Source organism: Rhipicephalus sanguineus, chromosome 9 (assembly GCF_013339695.2).
Source record: "Rhipicephalus sanguineus isolate Rsan-2018 chromosome 9, BIME_Rsan_1.4, whole genome shotgun sequence".
In the NCBI taxonomy this organism is placed as follows: Eukaryota; Metazoa; Arthropoda; class Arachnida; order Ixodida; family Ixodidae; genus Rhipicephalus; species Rhipicephalus sanguineus.
Genome location: NC_051184.2, coordinates 85,968,046 through 85,986,025, shown reverse-complemented (window position 1 = coordinate 85,986,025; position 17,980 = coordinate 85,968,046). Strand labels below are relative to the sequence as shown.

The 17,980-nt window shown below is 46.5% G+C and overlaps 1 pseudogene; it reads right to left on the bottom strand.

The window, feature by feature from the left end:
- Nucleotides 1–2,956: 2,956 nt before the first annotated feature.
- LOC119405703 (uncharacterized) lies at nt 2,957–8,303 on the bottom strand (annotated as a pseudogene).
- Nucleotides 8,304–17,980: the final 9,677 nt, after the last annotated feature.

The following is a 17,980-nucleotide window of genomic DNA, read 5'->3' as shown; positions in this document are numbered from 1 at the left end:
CAAGTTACCACCTGTGATTTATGTTTGCCATACAGTCACGTCGCGCAATACCAATTCTGGCGTATATCTAGCGAGCGAAATGGCCACGAGGGCACCGTGAGCGTGGCATGTAAATCATGTCGTACATGACATGCATGTCATGATTTTCAAGTTACCACCTGTGATTTATGTTTGCCATACAGTCACGTCGCGCAATACCAATTCTGGCGTATATCTAGCGAGCGAAATGGCCACGAGGGCACCGTGAGCGTGGCATGTAAATCATGTCGTACATGACTTGCATGTCATGATTTTCAAGTTACCACCTGTGATTTATGTTTGCCATACAGTCACGTCGCGCAATACCAATTCTGGCGTATATCTAGCGAGCGAAATGGGCCACGAGGGCACCGTGAGCGTGGCATGTAAATCATGTCGTACATGACTTGCATGTCATGATTTTCAAGTTACCACCTGTGATTTATGTTTGCCATACAGTCACGTCGCGCAATACCAATTCTGGCGTATATCTAGCGAGCGAAATGGCCACGAGGGCACCGTGAGCGTGGCATGTAAATCATGTCGTACATGACATGCATGTCATGATTTTCATGTTACCATGTGTCAGTTATGTTCGTCATACAGAAATGTCTCAACATAACAGTTTTCGTATGTATCCGTTCATTTAAACGGCCATGGGCGCCCCGAGACCATGTAATGTAAACCATGCTGTACATGACATGCATGTCATGATTTGCACTTCAAGACTTGCCACTTATGTTCGTCATACACCGTTGTCACGCCATACCAATTTTAGTACATATCAAATTAACGTAACGGCCGCAAGAGACCCAAGACTATGACATGTAAATCATGCTGTTCATGACATGCATGTCATGATTTCCATGTTATGACCTGTGATTTATGTTCGTAAAACGGTCTTGTGATGTCATAGCAATTTTGGTATACATCCCATTAACGAAACGGCCATGAGACACAAAGTCGTAGGCGGCTAGACAGACAGACAGACAGACAGACAGATAGATAGATAGATAGATAGATAGATAGATAGATAGATAGATAGATAGATAGATAGATAGATAGATAGATAGATAGATAGATAGATAGATAGATAGATAGATAGATAGATAGATAGATAGATAGATAGATAGAACGGCCATGAGACACAAAGTCGTAGGCGGCTAGACAGACAGATAGATAGATAGATAGATAGATAGATAGATAGATAGATAGATAGATAGATAGATAGATAGATAGATAGATAGATAGATAGATAGATAGATAGATAGATAGATAGATACGCTCAAAGTCGCAGAAGTTCGCTAAGAAATACTTCGCAATTAAAAAAAATCACAGCATATCCACGGAGTGAATGACGATGAGTGGACGAAGCTGCGGAGGTTCATCAGTAAACCGTGAATCTTCCGTGAATTCTGCCCAGTACATCATCACCGATGTGAGATCGGGCGCGTTTATACTAAAGGTTCGATGAGAGTTATGACGACTCACTTTAACTTTACATGTACGCTGTGAATTTTCATTGTTTAATCACGCACAGGAGAAATCGCACACACGCACTACTTTGGAGGTCAAAATCCAGTGCCTATATATACGGGGTGGTCAGTGAACGGTTGTGCAGCGCGAGCGGTCGGTTTTTTCAATCAAGACGCTGCCGCGACGCTGCCTCGCGACGCTGCCTGCGTCGGCGCCGCTTCGCCGCGAGGCAAGATGGGGGGGGGACCGTAGGAGAGGAGAAAAAGGGGGAAAAGTAGGAGAGGAGAGGGCGATACATATCACATACTGTCGCAGCGCATTGTCTTTAGGGAGCCTTCATGTGTGCACGCCCCCTCCGTTTTTAAGACTGGTTATGGGAGAGGGGAAGGGGAAGGGGAGAGGGTAAGTGGAGAGGGGTATGGGAGGGAGAGAGGCGAGGGGTGAGGGTGAGGGGAGAGGGGTAGAAGACATGGGGGAATGGTGAGGGGGAGTGGAGAGGAGGTGTGTGGAGAGGGTGTGCGCATGCGCAGTAAGGGTGGTCACGCCGCACACCACCACCACGGGACAGATACTGCCGTTTACTGCCGGCTGCCGGGAGATACGCCGGACAATGAAGACGTGACAAGGTTAGACTAAGAGGAGCTACGCCCCTAAATGTTCGGCAGATCCCACGTACCGTGGGAGTCGATGTTATGCGAAGCATGCGGCGGTGGTGACTGTGGCGTAACTTCTTTAGATGCGAAGTATCTTATGGCGGAGTTCAATCCGGTGGTGGTGGAGGTGGTGGTGGTGTGCGGCGTGACCACCCTTACTGCGCACGAGCATACCTTCTCCACTCACCCTCTCCGCTACCCCTCTCCACTTCCCATTTCCCCTTTCTCCTTTTCACTTTCCCTCTCCCCTACCTCTATCCGCTTTCCCTCTCCCCTCCCCTCTCCACATTTCCTCTCCCCCTCTCCACTCACCCTCTCCACTTCCCCTTTCACCTTTCCACTTCCCCTCTCCCCTACCTCTCTCCACTTTCCCTCTCCCCTCCTCCTTTCCACTCTTCCTCTGAAACGCGGACTAGACATGCCGAAATTCTCTCCTGCGCAACGCCGCGATGAGCACCAGCGCATGCGCGTCCCCTCCCCCTCTCTCTCCTCTCCTACGCTGCCCCCCACCAACACCCTCTAGAAAAATATGAAGGCCTTAGCTCTCTCCGCGTGACGTCACACGATGGGGCGGATTGGAAAAAATAAGAAGCGCTGATCAAGAGAGGCGGTCTCGCAGGTGCACTGCGCGGAAGCTTTTTTTTCTGCAAGAACAATCATGCATGCATGTAAAAGAAATTAGAGGGCAAGAACACTGTAGCGGGAAAACATTTATTTACGAAGCTCAGTTTCTTTTTCTACTTGCTCTATATTAGAAGCAATACGCGCAGTTATTTGGCCTGGACAGTTGTGGCTTTCCTTTTTTTTATTTATCGGCAGCCGTCGAGAAGTTTGTCGTTCAGCTTCCTACAAAAGTTCTTTAGCAGAATGTTGGTGCTGCACCGCAGGATGTGTTTAAGCACTAGTTCAGTCGTGTGGCCATTCTCACACGTATCGAAGTCGGACTGCTCTTCACTAGCCAGCAATTGTAGCGTCAGTTTCGTGACGACCTGGCGTTGTTCAGGCATCATAAGCAGTGCTGGCTCTGTAGCGAGCTGCTATACCACAACGTAGCTGTGAGCAACTGCGTTTAGTGCAAACATTGATGGATAAACTAAGTCTCCTCGGTCCAGGTGCTTCACGAGACCATAATGTTCGTTTATGGCAGAGACTGTGGTGTCCTTGTCCACGGTCAACGAGTCCCTGCATTGCGCGCAATTCAACTTGTTAAGGGAGGCGTATACTGCATAACCTGCAACGTAGACGAGGACTGGGAGGACGTCCTGCATCTTCGTAAGAGCCTGGCTGGTCACAACAACGTTGCTGCTGGGAAGCAAAGCCTCGGATATATTCCCAGTGCTGGTCAGTGGAAACTGTAGGCAAGGTACTTTGCAGGCGCAGCTTGTTTTCGACTTCGTATATGTGCCTGATGGAGATGTGATATTGAGCACCTGCCAGCTGCGTATACTTTCCAAACCGATCTTCAAGGCAGTCGGTCTGAATCTTCCCAAAAAGAACATACGACATTCCAAGCTCTTCGAAGCTGTACCTAGCGAGCTCAATAAGCGCATAGGTAGTGTGTTCGAGAGCAGCGTGAGTCTCCTTTGTCAGAGTACCCTTGTCAAAACCTTTGTTTTTCCACTCATCCAGCCACTTCAGAAACATGTGCAAGAAGGCAATTTTTGGATCGTTATCAATGGAAAGCACTGGTTGTTGGAACTGATCTCTCAGCCTTTCTCCCTTCCATGGAGTTTTGACGTTTACAATTTTCCACCACTTCAGTACGATATCGATGAATGTAGCAGTGGCCTCAAAAGAGAACAGGTTGTGCTTTGCTCCAAGAGCGCGTAACGCCTCTGGTAAGTAATCATTGAAGATTTGTAAAGCAAGCTTTACGTCCTGCCTTTCAAGATTCGAAGGGTAGAGGGCTTTTCTCGACAGTCCATAGCCATATTTCAACAGCTGGTCACACTCTTGCTGTGAAGGTCCCTGTTGTCGCAAATGACGCTGTTTGGATTCGCTCTGATTGTGGCGTGTCTCCTTGGATCTCCGAGAAGTAGAAACAAATGTGGTCATTCTTCTGATTTATCCAGTTATTTCGTATGCATTTTAGAATGTGCAGTGGGTCTATAATGAAGAACAGCGGCCTTGCAGGGTCTGATGGATGTTGGTACACAATTCTGTTAAGAGGAGGTGATTCAAAGAGGGACATCGCTTTTCTGTTGACAGAGTTGTTGTCGCTGACAACGCACATAACTCGGTACCCAATCTTTTCCAGCCCGCAAACCACTTCTTTAAGCGTCTTTTGCAGGAACTCTGCCTCTACTCGTTGCACCGGCACGATGTGCGCAACTTCTTTGATTTTACACGTCAGGCTGCGTACCATGAAAACGAGCGCACAGTTAGCAGCTTCATTTCTATTAAGCGCGGCGCCGGTAATATTACCCCCTTTGTAGTCAAAGTAGGGTTTTATATGTATTTCATCTACCATAACTGTGACAAAACGCTGGTCATCATTCAGGTCAGAAATTCGTTTCGCCATATAGCTGAGGAATGTTTCGCTCTGATGCTCTTGTTGAGGACTCATACCATAAGACGAGCACACTGATCTGATTGTCATAGAATGCGACAAGGTGATGCTTCCATGGCTGCGCATGAACGCGTACGCATGGGGCGATATAGTGAAAAGAATGCAGCAGAACATCATGAAATCAGCAGAGTAGCGCCTGCGCTGTTTTTTCGATAGGTGCAAGGTGACTTGCTCCTTGAGAAATCGAACACAGTTGGCGTCGTCTTCTGCTTGGGACGTGCAAAGCTGATCTAGCAGTAAACAAAGCGCTTCGCAAATTTCCGCGACTGAGTTGCACATCAGGTCACCGTCCCACTTCTCGATGCCTTCCAGGAGTTCCACCAGACCCCTTTTACTGTTAGCGATTTCGGGAACGCAGAGATTTGCGCCTAGCTTTTTTACGGCTGTTTTCATGACGTGTAGTGTCACGCTCAAGTGTCCTTTCACGCAAACAGAGTATTTCAACCATGGCGCTTCGTCGTCGACGATGTGAATGAGAAGAAGCCTTTCATTTCTTTCGATTACATCCCACAACTTCATCCCTTGGCTCCTCAAGTGTTTGGCAAGTTCACTCAAACTGCTGACTTTATCCTCCTCGCGTGCTCTGATAACCGCCTCGTTCGATTCAGTGATGGCTTTCTGTGGGGGCTGCATTCTCTATGCGCGCGCACTTGGAGTCAGGATCTTCGCTTCTCGTGGTCTTTCTGGACATGTAGCTCAGACAATTCGGGAACTTCGACGGTACAGCGTCTGGGCGAAGGCGCACATGAGCTAGCGGCACTGTCATTACGCGGCCAGTTGCTTGATCTGTATGCGTCGCGACTCGAATAATGTCCTCGTCCATGAAATGAAGTTCGCATACCTAGAAAAAAAAATTACCTCCAATCAGCAAACCGATGGCTACCTGTCATACAAACGTGCGGCTCGTGAGCCACTTACACACGTACGTATACATAATTTGAATTAACTGACACCTAAACACGAAAAAACAAGAACTTACCCTGGCATTTTCGGTGACCGTGAGTTTTCCCGTGGCACAGCACGAATCCAAGCGTTCTTCAGAGCTTGGTCTCTCGGGAACTTGAAGACGTGTACCTTCGTGTCCCCCGTGTAGTTACCGCGGCATCGAGGTACACAGCATTTGCACGGGATCTCTGCGTCGTCGCTTTCACATTCCTTTCACAGTAAAGAAAACACGGCCAACTGAACAGCGAAGAGATGTACGTCTGTACAGACGCGCCGGGGAATGAGTTTCGACAGACGCGTGATGAACGCGCACCAGCGCGATCGGGACGCGTGGGTGCGTCGTGTCGCCGCCTCATGCGTTCGCCCCATCTGCTGACGTAGCGCGAGTGGAAAGGGAACAGAACTAAGGCCTTCATATTTTTCTAGAGGGTGTTGCCCCCACTCGCACGCCTGCCGACTGCGTTCCCCGCTCGCCCTGTGAGAATTAACGGCCAGGCTAGAGGGAAGACAAGACGCGCGTAGCGTTCCTCTTCGCGTTCCACGACGCGAGGTCGGTAGCATGCCCAACGAACGCCAACGGAACGCGATCGTGCAAGTGCTCCGGCTTCGTATCGCCTCATAGGCACCGCACACTGACCAGATGGAGCTGCGTTGCTCACACTGCCCGTCTCAAAGTCTTCGACATTCACCGTTAGGGGCACGCAGAAAATAGACGCATGCCCGCGTCCCCCATGTATCCCGGCCACGGATCCCGGCCACAATCCGCCGACAGATGCAGGGCGCGAAACGCGCGCGTCGCGTTCCAATTTCATTGAGGCTGTCTCAAGGTTGCTTTTTTTATCCGTTAGGCTATGTATTCTGGCGCTGCAGTTAGACTGGAAAACTCGACTGAACGGTGCCTATAGTCCCCTTTAGCGGGAAATGGTGTAATTTTTTTTACTGAGCGACACGTTGGAAAATCACGCTAAAGATTTGTATAAATTTTATACGCACACATATATATGTTGAAGAGCCGCATATGTGTTATATAACCAGTTGTTTACGGTTGGGTAACGCTGCCAATGGCAACGTGGGTATTACCAACCCCAGAAACGGTAAGCTGAAATGTGGTGCTTATACGTGTCCCGAGAACGCACGCACGTTTCACGAACCCGTGTGCATGTGTGCAAGAAGTTCTTGACAGTTCTTGAACAAGGGCATCATCACCGTGATTAGTGAGCACCAGCAGCTGGTCATGACTTGTTATAGGATCCAGTCGTGATCGTGGTGACGAGGGGTCCATGTGTAGTGAAGTATGTGGTATAGTAGAGCTGTTGGAATTCGTGGATGCCTCGGTCATTTCGTCGACAGATTGTCTGTCGACAGAGCCGGCGACATGTCGGAACCTGAAGCCACTCTTCGCGTTGGTGATGTATAGGCCGTCGAGGCTGGTAGCCCTGGATAGTGCTACGTAGACCAACATCAGTGGATGCTGTTTGTCGTATTCGTAGACTACCTGGGTGTATGTGGCCAACGTAGCCTAGTCTACAAAGCGGCTGTCAATCAAACTGGCATCATCCTCGGTCAGCATGAGGCCATCGCCCAGGCTCGTAAGAAATGAAGAGGACACTGCGTCGTTCAGGTGGACGAAGTGCACTTTACGGTGCGGTGATGTGGATATCATATGTAACTTTCATTAATGTATTCCTCCGGGATCGAGCAATGCTTCAATATAGCTTGCTGTATCATAGGAATACAAACGTGTTTATTAGACTGCTATAAAAGTGGAGCCAACACTGGAACTACATACGTTAATCTGATATGACGCCTGTTTCGTAGGAGTACACATCGTAGGAGTAACACGTAGTGTTTATTGCTTTCTTGTAAAATTAGATAGCCAGCACCACAACCACAATTGACGTTGCACCGATATTAAGCCTGCGTAGGCTGTTTTTCCAAACCACTTTATAGACATGGCGTGGCTCAGTGGTAGAATACCTGATTGCTACGCAGAATGCTTGGGTTCGATTCCTGCGGGGATCCAAATTATTATTCTTTCCATTCGTCGCGTCAACGCTGCCGATGTCGGTTTTTCTTAACGCTCTCGCATTTAAATTGCCAATGTCTGTTCTCGCCGTTCCTGGGTAGATATAAATTGTCAATCACCTGTGGCGCATACCCGTACCCCGCGAGCCGTGGTGAACGGGTATGTGCCACACGTGACTGGAGGAATGGGTTTGACGACATGCGCGACAAAATTTTTCACGTTATTCATGCCATGACCCGACAGTCATATTCGTCAGATCCTCTTATCCTCCCATACCAATTTTGGTCTACACCAAGTTAAGGAGGTGATCATCAGAGCACCCAGACGTAGGCGGCTAGATAGATAGATAGATAGATAGATAGATGGACGATTTCTAGATAGAAACGCTCAAAGTGCCAGAGGTTCGCTAAGAAATGCTTCGCATTTAATAAGGTTAGCCTAACTCTTTTGGTCCGATCTCCCGTAACCCTACAAAATACTGTGTATGGGAATACGACCGCTCCCGGGAGAGAAGTGGTTTTCGTGCAGTTTCTCGTATCAGTGGACCACAGCACGAAGCGGGGAAAGCACAGCTCGTAGAAGGGTATACCAGCCGTTTGCTGATGTCTGCCGACATAGTGACGCGCCCTTACGGTCAATGTTTACAGTTGCTGCTTGTGCCACGCCCCCCTCCCCCAATTAACCGGCGTCCCTTCATGCTACATAGCCCATCAAAAGGCAGGCGGGGCGTTTCCTTTCGGTTGAAGAGCAATTAACGGCAGGCCTTGCACGCAAATTGATAATATTGCATGCGCCCTCCGTGCGAAAGAGAAGGTCAGCTTGTTTTCTCTGCTTCAGCCGTGTTCCTCGCCAGTGCTCGCGAGCTTTTAGTTGCGGGTTGGTACTTACAACATACGATGCGCGCAGCGATGTTGTCGATTTTGACTTTATACGGAACCGTACGGCGAGGGTGAAAAAAAAATGTACAGAATGTCTATATAATTGTTATTTCAATAAAAAACCACAAAAACCGCGGAAGAGGGCTCGCCGTTTTTCTGGAGAGCTGCATCGTCTCCGGTGTAAAGGGTTCGTCCGTTTGAAGAATAAAACAATTCGACGCCTTTTCCATTGGTTTCGTTCTCGCTTTCACTACGCTTCTTACAGGCGATATCTCATCGCCACATATTTCTTCATGAAGGACGCGTATACGCGTATACGCATATACAAATCACGCGTATACGCGCATACAATGTCAGCACGAAGCGTTGAGCCTATAAGGATTTCGCGCTTGTCGGTTACACCCTGTTATCTCCGTATGTGCAGTCGGACACGCACACAATGGAGCGAAATCAGTTGATTGCGCACGATATATAGTCACTCGAGACAACGAAGAAACGGTGGCAACTCCATGGCAAAGCAGGGTGGGAGGCAATTCATAACTAATATTACTCGTATATGCAACAATCGAGAGTGCGTACCGTAATGATGTGACGTGAATCACCGTTGTGGCGCCACGAAGTGCGCCAAAAAGGCGAGAAACGCCAAGAAAGAATAACGCGCTCAATTTCGTATTTTAAGAGCTTGTTTTGGGGCCCTTTAAAAAGACAGGGCGTGCAGACACGGTCACAAGAGAGTAGTCAAGACACCACAAACGCCGCTACCTCGTGAAAAATCACACAGCTGCGGAAAAGAAGGTAGACACAAATACTTATCTGCACATTCCCAGGCCAGAGCGATACCTATCAATCAGGTGCGCGTGGTGGTCTACGTGAGTGATAACTGTTCATTCTCTTGACTTCTCTCTTGTGCCCATGTTTGCACGTCCTGTGTTTTTAACATGAATCTACGAACTATCTCAGCTATCTGTTATTATGTTTTTCATTGTCTTTACTTCTGTATTTATTTATTTATTTGCTGGAGTAAAATGAAAGCAAAAAAGTGTACTAACGCATCGATATATATTACTTATCTATTTTATTTATCTACGCAGAGTGTACTAGGTCAAAGACTCTATGAATATGCTATACAGCGAGTTGCGTCGTCGCCCTTTCAGGCTAGAGGACGCCGCCGAGCTGAGGTGCAGGCAATACTCGTGACACTTCTGAAGGAGAGAAAGATGCAACTTCCGGAAAGCTAGTCTCGATGTGTATATCTAAAGGAAATGTCCGCAGTTCATTTTGCCAGAGAGCATTCCGTTACTCGAAAAAGCGCTGAGCCGTGATGTCACTTCGCTCTTGACCACGTCGACGCACCAACCCACCAGGACCTCCCACCGTATGAAGAAAGTGGACGAAATGTACAGAAACGGGAACTTGTCAATTCTGAACTTGCATATGAATGTGTCCCAAATGTTTGAGAGATGCACGGAATGCGTACTGACCTTCACAGGTGCGTTACACGGGCGGCCGCATTAAACCTAATTCGATGGCTAGTGCGATTAGAGTTTATGCACGGCCTCCGAGATGTGCACACGAAGGGGATCTCTGGGGCTGCGTTCGTTGCGTTGAAGCATATTACGTCCTTCAATAATAATAATATATTATCTGGGGTTTTAAGTTCCAAAATTACGATATGATAATTAGAGACACCGTAGAGAAGAGCTCCGGAAATTTTGATCATCTGGCGTTCCTTAGCGTCCAATGGCATCGCACTGTGCCCAGGCCTCTAGCATTTCGCTTGCATCGAAATGCGACCGCCGTGGCTGGGATATACCCGCGACCTTCGGGTCAGCAGCCAAGCACCATAACCACTGCTCCACCACGGCGGGCCATTCCGTCCCTCTCATTTGTGTCGAGAGTTGTGAAAGCTTCGTGACGTCAAAATGACGTTATGAAAGAAGAACTGGAAACAATGGGCGCGCTGTTTGCCGCACTCCAGTCAATCAGTGGCCGCCGAAATGGACAGTCTACTAAGGGACACATCGAGAATAACTACCCAGCTACAGTGAACTAGAAGTGTTCATTGGCATGCTGGGAATTGTGACCAGAGCATGGAGCACGAGGGGGGAGCGGCGTCGGAGGAGGTTGACTTGTGGACGCTAGGCGCGCGTGCTCGTCAGTTTTTTCTCCCATGTGCCCATCACAAAAAGAAAGTAAACAGGAGCATGATGGAAATAGTGACACGAACACGAGGAAGTAGGGGCTTCATAGGAGCTTGGTTGGATTGTGGACGCTAGTCGCGCTCCCTCCTAATTTTTTTCTCCAAGGTGTAAGCGCGAGGTTGGAGATCATTCTGTTCCTCTCATTAGTTGTGAAAGCTTCGTGACGTCAAAATTAAAAAAAGTGGAAACAGAGGGCGCGCTGCTCGCCGAGCTCCCGCCAATCAACGGCGGCTGAAATGAACAGTTCATTACATGGATACATCGAGAAGAGCTCCCTCAGGGATGTGTTGCATATTATGTCCAGATTCCCCGTTCGTATTAAAAGAAAAGACAAACGGCGGCGCGCCGGAATTATAGCGCGGCGGCGTCATCCCTCTCGGTATATCGGCGGTAGCGCGAGCGGCGTGAGCAAAAACAGGCGGCGGTGGTGGCGCCGCGGCGCACACCCGTACCACCTGTCATTTATGTTTGCCATACAGTCGCGCCGCGCAGTATAAATATTGGTATATATAAAACCAGCGAAACGGCCCAGAGCGCACCATGAATGTGGCATGTAATCACGTCGTACATGACATGCACGGCATGATTTTCATGTTACCATATGTCTTTTACGTTCGTCATACAGTCACATCGCGCAATACCAATTTTGGTGTATATCAAGCGGGCGAAATGCCTCGAGTGCATCATGAGCGTGGCATGTAAATCATGCCGTACATGACATGCAAATCATGGTTTTCTTGTTACCACCTCTCATTTATTTTCGTCATGCAGTCGCGTCACGCAATAGCAGTTTTGGTGTATATCAAGTGAGCGAGACAGACAGCAATCAGACAATGAGCCTGGCATGTAAATCATGCCGTAAATTATATGGATATCATGATTTTCAAGTTACCACCTGTCATTTATGTTGCCATACAGTCACGTCGCGCAATACCAATTTTGGTGCATATCACGCGAGCAAAACGGCAGCGATCGCACAATGAGCTTGGCATGTAAATCATGTCATACATGACTTGCATGCCATGATTTTCCCGTTACCAGCTCTGATTTACGTTCATCATACAGTCTCGTCGCGCAATACCGATTTTGTTGTATATCCAGCGAGCGAAATGGCCGCGAGGGCACCATAAGCGTGGCATGCAAATCATGTTGTATATGGCTTGCATATCATGATTTTCCCGTTACCACCTCTGATTTACCTTCATCATACAGTCTCGTCGCGCAATACTAATTTTCGTGCATATAAAGCCAGTGATACGGCCGCGAGTGCACCATGAGCGCGGCATGTAAATCATGTCGTACGTGACATGCATGTCATGGTTTTCATGTTACCGTATATCAATTATGTTCGTCGTACAGAAATGTCGCATCATACCACTTTTGGTATGTATCCATTCATTTAAACGGCCGCAAGCGCCCCGAGACCATGGAATGTAAATCATGCTGTACATGACATGCCTGTCATGATTTGCACTTTAGGACCTGTCATTTCTGTTGGTTATACATTCTTGTCACGCCATACCAGTTTGGTATATATGAAATCAACGAAACAGCCGCAAGAGCCCCAAGACCGTGACATGTAAATCATGCTGTTCATGACATGCATGTCATGATTTTCATGTTATGACCTGTCATTTATATTCGTAATACGGTCATGGTATGCCATACCAATTTTTGTATACATACCATTAACGAAACGGACAGGAGAGCACAAAGTCGTAGGCGGATAGATAGATAGATAGATAGATAGATAGATAGATAGATAGATAGATAGATAGACAGATAGACAGATAGATAGATAGATAGATAGATAGATAGATAGATAGATAGATAGATAGATAGATATAGATAGATAGATAGATAGATAGATAGATAGATAGATAGATAGATAGATACGCTCAAGTCGCAGAAGTTCGCTGAGAAATGCTTCGCATTTAATAAAACGTAGAATAAATGAAAATGCTTAACGAGCAAGCGGTCAGACTATCGTCTGGGCTTTGTAAGAGAAATAATGACAGATTTCAAAGCAAGAATAAGAACAGAGAAAAATATACTTACGCGGTAATCTTTTGTTTCATTCATGTAATCGAACACAGCAGAGCAGACATCCCTGTGGCTATAACCTAACGAAGTGCCGCCAAATGATAAATTACTGGAATTGTAGCGAAGCGTCTGTAATGGGTCGTCCATAACTTGTTCGTCTTCGAGAGTTCCACGCTGCCGAGACATTCCCCTCGAACCAATGTAACACTGTACGGGGATGGATTGATAACAAAAACAGAGGTGCTGCCCTGAGTGACTTGAACTTCGCGAAAGGCACCAGCAAGCCTTTCCCGCGTACAAACACGGTCAGATAGCGAGAGGAGTGCAACGGTGTCGGAGAGGCTGGCGCAGTGACTGACACCGCGTTGACAAGTTTGCAGGCACGATGGGTCGTCTCCTGACGAGTACCTTGCTCGCAGCTGATGGCTGTCTGCCGGCGTCAAATCAGAGAATTTATTGCCAATCCTGACTTCTGAAATGGAGCCACAGGGTATTTCTCTCTCCTGATTAGAATAGCGGCGACAAAATAAAAGGAATGCTCTATTGTTTCGATTCATTTGCAAAACATGCATAAACGAGGACGCCTTGAGTCGAGCTTATGTCAGTAGAAATCAATTGAAAACATGCATATATACAAATTTGCACATTAAAGAAAACTTCGTCTTTTTTTTTTGTCAATTTGATGTTTCGTTAAAGGGTTCATGAGCACCCCTTGGCGTTGAAAAAGCCACCCTGCGGAAGCTGACACTGCTGTCAACCGCTCAGCACAATACTGCACTCGTGCGCGCCGCGTAAAGGCTATAAGCGGAGCGCGAAGTTGCTGTTTTTCTCAGGTGCCCTCTTTTCAAACAGAGGCCGGTTCTCACTCTCGTCGGGGGCGGGGCGTCTGCCAGTTGACAACACGGATCTGTTTTTCCGCGTCGCAACAGATATAACATCCTTATTGGCCAATAGCCGACCTAATCAAGAGCGGTGTTTGGATGAAATGCGCTTGTTCCCGTTGACACTGTGTACAATAGTTGTTGGTGTTCAATAACAGAGCGAAACATGGAAAACTTTGTCGCGAGTTTCAAAGAGATGGCTCCCTTCCGGTAGAGGCCAACTGTCGTCTGCTGAAACTTCACTTCCGGTAGAGGCCCACTTCTCGTGTCTGCTGACTCAGCGCGCCCGCGCACGTTCCAGCGTAACCTCAATTGGCCACACTGCCTTTTCGGTATCGCAGCCTCTTGCGCTTCGCTTGTTTCGATTACTTTTGAATGTCATAAATCCCTCAAATGTTACAAAACTTGTGTGTGGCGTTGAGTTCTAACGCCACGATCTCGTGCTCACTTGATCAGTGCGTGCACAGATCGAGTTGCAAGCAGCTAGCTTCTTAATTAATGGGCCGGAGAGCGGCCCTTCATGAACCATGAGGGTTGGATTATAGCTGAGGATTTTAACACTATCATTCTTTTGACAGAGAATGCACACGATCATTTAACCTTTGGATAATTCACTTCACTTCAAAGATATCCCGAAGATGGATTCAGCGGTAAGGTTGAAATAATGGAACCTGAATTCCACTGTCAACTCACTGAGAGTACTATTGCTTCCAGTCATGTTCAAAGAACAACCATCGGCCTGTGTTTAAGCTTACATAAGGCTTGTGTTGGCCGTCATGCATTTGTGGGCTTAATTTTGTGGGCCGTCATGCAGGCCGAAGTGAACACCTTCGGCTCGAATTCTTCGGTTCGTCGTGTCGTGCCGTTATCAAAATAATAAACGTGTGCCCTCTTGAGTGCTACTCCATATTCGACAATGCTTCGCTCGCCCGAAATTCGTGGATACTAGCGTGACAAGGATCTTCAGTTGGCCGAACGTATGTGCATTCCATGGGCGTATGCTGTGGGGCAATTTAGTAATTTCTGCCGCGAGCTGCACGCGTCCAGTGGCAGCAGCGTGTTCTGAGCTGTTATAAGACCGCCTGTGTTTGCATTGTAGGGGTCTGGGCCAGCCGCTGCGCAGAACCCTCAGAGACGAGTGCGAAACACAGAGCAACAAGTCTTTATCATTCCAAGACCCAGCCGCGACTCGCTGTCAACGGCCACTGAGCGCGAGCCGCGAGCGTGTCCGTGTCCATCGTTCTCTTCTACCGTGGGCGCGCTCGCGGCTGCCGCTCCCATAGCATATAAAGTTACGCACGCAGACGGCACAGTTACAAGGATATTGTAACGCGCCTACATTAGGTGCATTTAAAGCGCGCCTACTATCGCGAGCTGCACGCAGGGGCAACAGCGCCTTCTGAGCAGCTGAACGACAATCTATTTCCGCAATTAGCGCTTGTTTGCAATTCGGCGCTTAGCGTGGCATACAGTGGTTCTCTATAAGTGAATTTTGTATTTAGTTGCTGTCATACTCGGAGACTACCTATCTTATTAATTAACCGTTATTATTAAACATCGCACCACCTCGTTAAAGCAATGCCAAAAGCTTGCCCCGATGTTAAGCTAATCTAGTACGTTGGTCAAGCACAACACCCACAATTTACCGGTGACCCGCAAAATAAAAAAGTTAATGCACTTGCACTTCTCCTTTGTGAATGTCTATGTGTACTTGGCACTCCCCTTGCACAGATGACGCAGTACGAGTATTAAAAAATGTATTTCAGTCCTCCTCAATGAAGCAGCTGTTCTTCAGAAAATAATTGTTCGTTTGAAGTGCTAGTATACTATATTCACAGTAGTAGACAGGTTGGCTTGTTCGCATTCAGAATTTGCATACATTACAAAGAACACAAGGACTATAGCAAATAAGTAAAAAGCTGGAAAAACTCGGTCACATGTGCACTCTCTCGTCCACCTGCACATTATGTTGAAGTTCACTTATACAACAGGCGCCTTGAATTATGCTATGATTGATGAACATCACCCAACCTACGTTAGAACCAGCGATGACTTGTTGCCTAACTGCCTGTCACCTATTTCTCTTCCACATGTGTTGTAATGTGTAAATCATCTGTTCTATTGTTTGGTAATAAACCACAGGACGTTACATTGAGCGAGCAGTGTTTCACCAATTTGTATTGCATGCAGAAGTTTATTTCTTGCATTTGCATGCACGACAAATAGTCATTCCTCAGCTGATACAAGAAACAGTGTTTGCACTATTTTATTGGAATGAAACAGTAGCAGTTCTCATGTCAGTGTAAGCATATGTATATTTTCATTTTTGTGCAGAGAACCTGCACCAATACTGAACACATGGAAGAACATATACAGTACAGCCCAGGCACTATATATAATTCGCAGCAGTAAAGCAACATGAAAGTAGTGTGTAAAACCTCCTCATAATGCCTACTGACATGTGCACTTCACAGTGCCAGTATCTAAGCACAATCCATAGAAATGGATACACACGAAGCTTGGTGTCAGCCTACACATGAAGGCCACTAATTAGTACAATAAGGCTAACTTTACTTTTGAGAAATATGCAACCATCCAGATAGGCATGTTCCCGTTTCTTTATTGCATTAGTTTTTCACTATGGCATCAAACATGTCGCACTGATCATACAGTTGAGTTTCCTGCAGAAAAATCTAAAATTGATTGTAGATCCACTTACCACAATTTATAGAAGCGTTCAGCAATGCCCACAAAATGACAACATTGCCCTTCATATATTGCTGCACATATTTGCTCACAGACACTTGAAAACTAAAGTAAATTTCTGGATTATGCTTGGTAACTTGTCAGCGTTATCACATGACTACATTGTACCAATACTTCTATTATGCATAATTAGTACATCTATGTTTACAAATATTTCATGCCAGCTAGTGCCATCTGCCTTAAAGTTCTTGACCTTTAATTGCTCACTTCATGGCTTATGCATAAATACCACATTGAAAATTAAGCCCAGCATTATGGCTGCAAGGTCAACTTGAAATTAGGCAATCGCATGCTTAAAATTAAAAAAAAATTCCTATAAATAGTGGCTGATGACTTGGCACATTGGATCCTAGGACTTGATATGCCATGAGGATGAATAAAATTTGACCATGCACGTATAAAGGCTGTAAAGCCGTCAGGACTTTAGTTCATTGTTAAGAAAGCGGGAAAACAAAACCACACACACTAGAAATGAAGGGGACAGGACGACGCGGTGCTAGCAACTGAAGTTTAACACGTGCTGGGCTTTTTTAGACATGTTTGTACTCTTTCTGCGACTAAGCGATTCTTTATTTTGTTCTTTTTCATACTGTGCGTGTATATCTTTCTGTGGTTTGCATTAAACTTCTTTTGCTAGTAGCGCATCGTCCTTTGCCTCTCATTCTCATTTCTGTGCTGTGGGTTTTTCTCCGCACTTTCTTAACTATGAGTACACATCAATTCGGCCAACTGTCCATTTTAGGTAAGTTTGCTGAATAAAGCCGGTTCCACTAAGTGTCATTTTGAACAATGCGAAATTTTCAAATGCACAAATTTACTGGAAAGGTTGCACCAGTGTCATGCATAACACTCCGCATCAATCCCAGTATTTGCCCAAATGCTGTAAGTTGTAAAATGTTCGAGATAGTGTACAGTGAGGCACAGTGGAGTGTTCCCACAATACACTGTCTCATACACAACAGTGGGCGAGCAACTCTTGCGGCTTTGCCAGAAATGTCTTCCTGAAAATAGAGGAAAAAAAAGAAGTTAATTAAGCTTTCTTTGTTCATGAAAATGAATTTCTCGCCAAGGACTCACACTTCACTATACCTATTACAAACTTTTAACAAACATGAAACAAATGCAAATTGTGAGGTTGCTAAATAGTTCCTTGTGAATTTTCACTTAATGTACACCGGGCGAAAAATACACGAAGGTAACAAATGCTAAACAACACCAGAAGTGTTACTCTTGCCCTGTGTCCCACCATTCCGGGTAGATTTCAATGGCTCAAGTTAGCATTATATGTAAAGGGGTGTGAATGTTAGTGAGGTTCACTTTGTATTTAAACACGTTGGGCACTAGATTCTTGATCAAACACAGCTGCTCTGTTTAGACTGAATATTGGTGACTTGGTATTGATTGATGCAACGAAATATAAACAACACCCACTTGTAATGTGTGATAAAAGAAGACCTGGACACAATACCAGCGTTTTTACCTTGTCAAGATTGTGTGAACAGTGATAATACAGTGTACAGATAA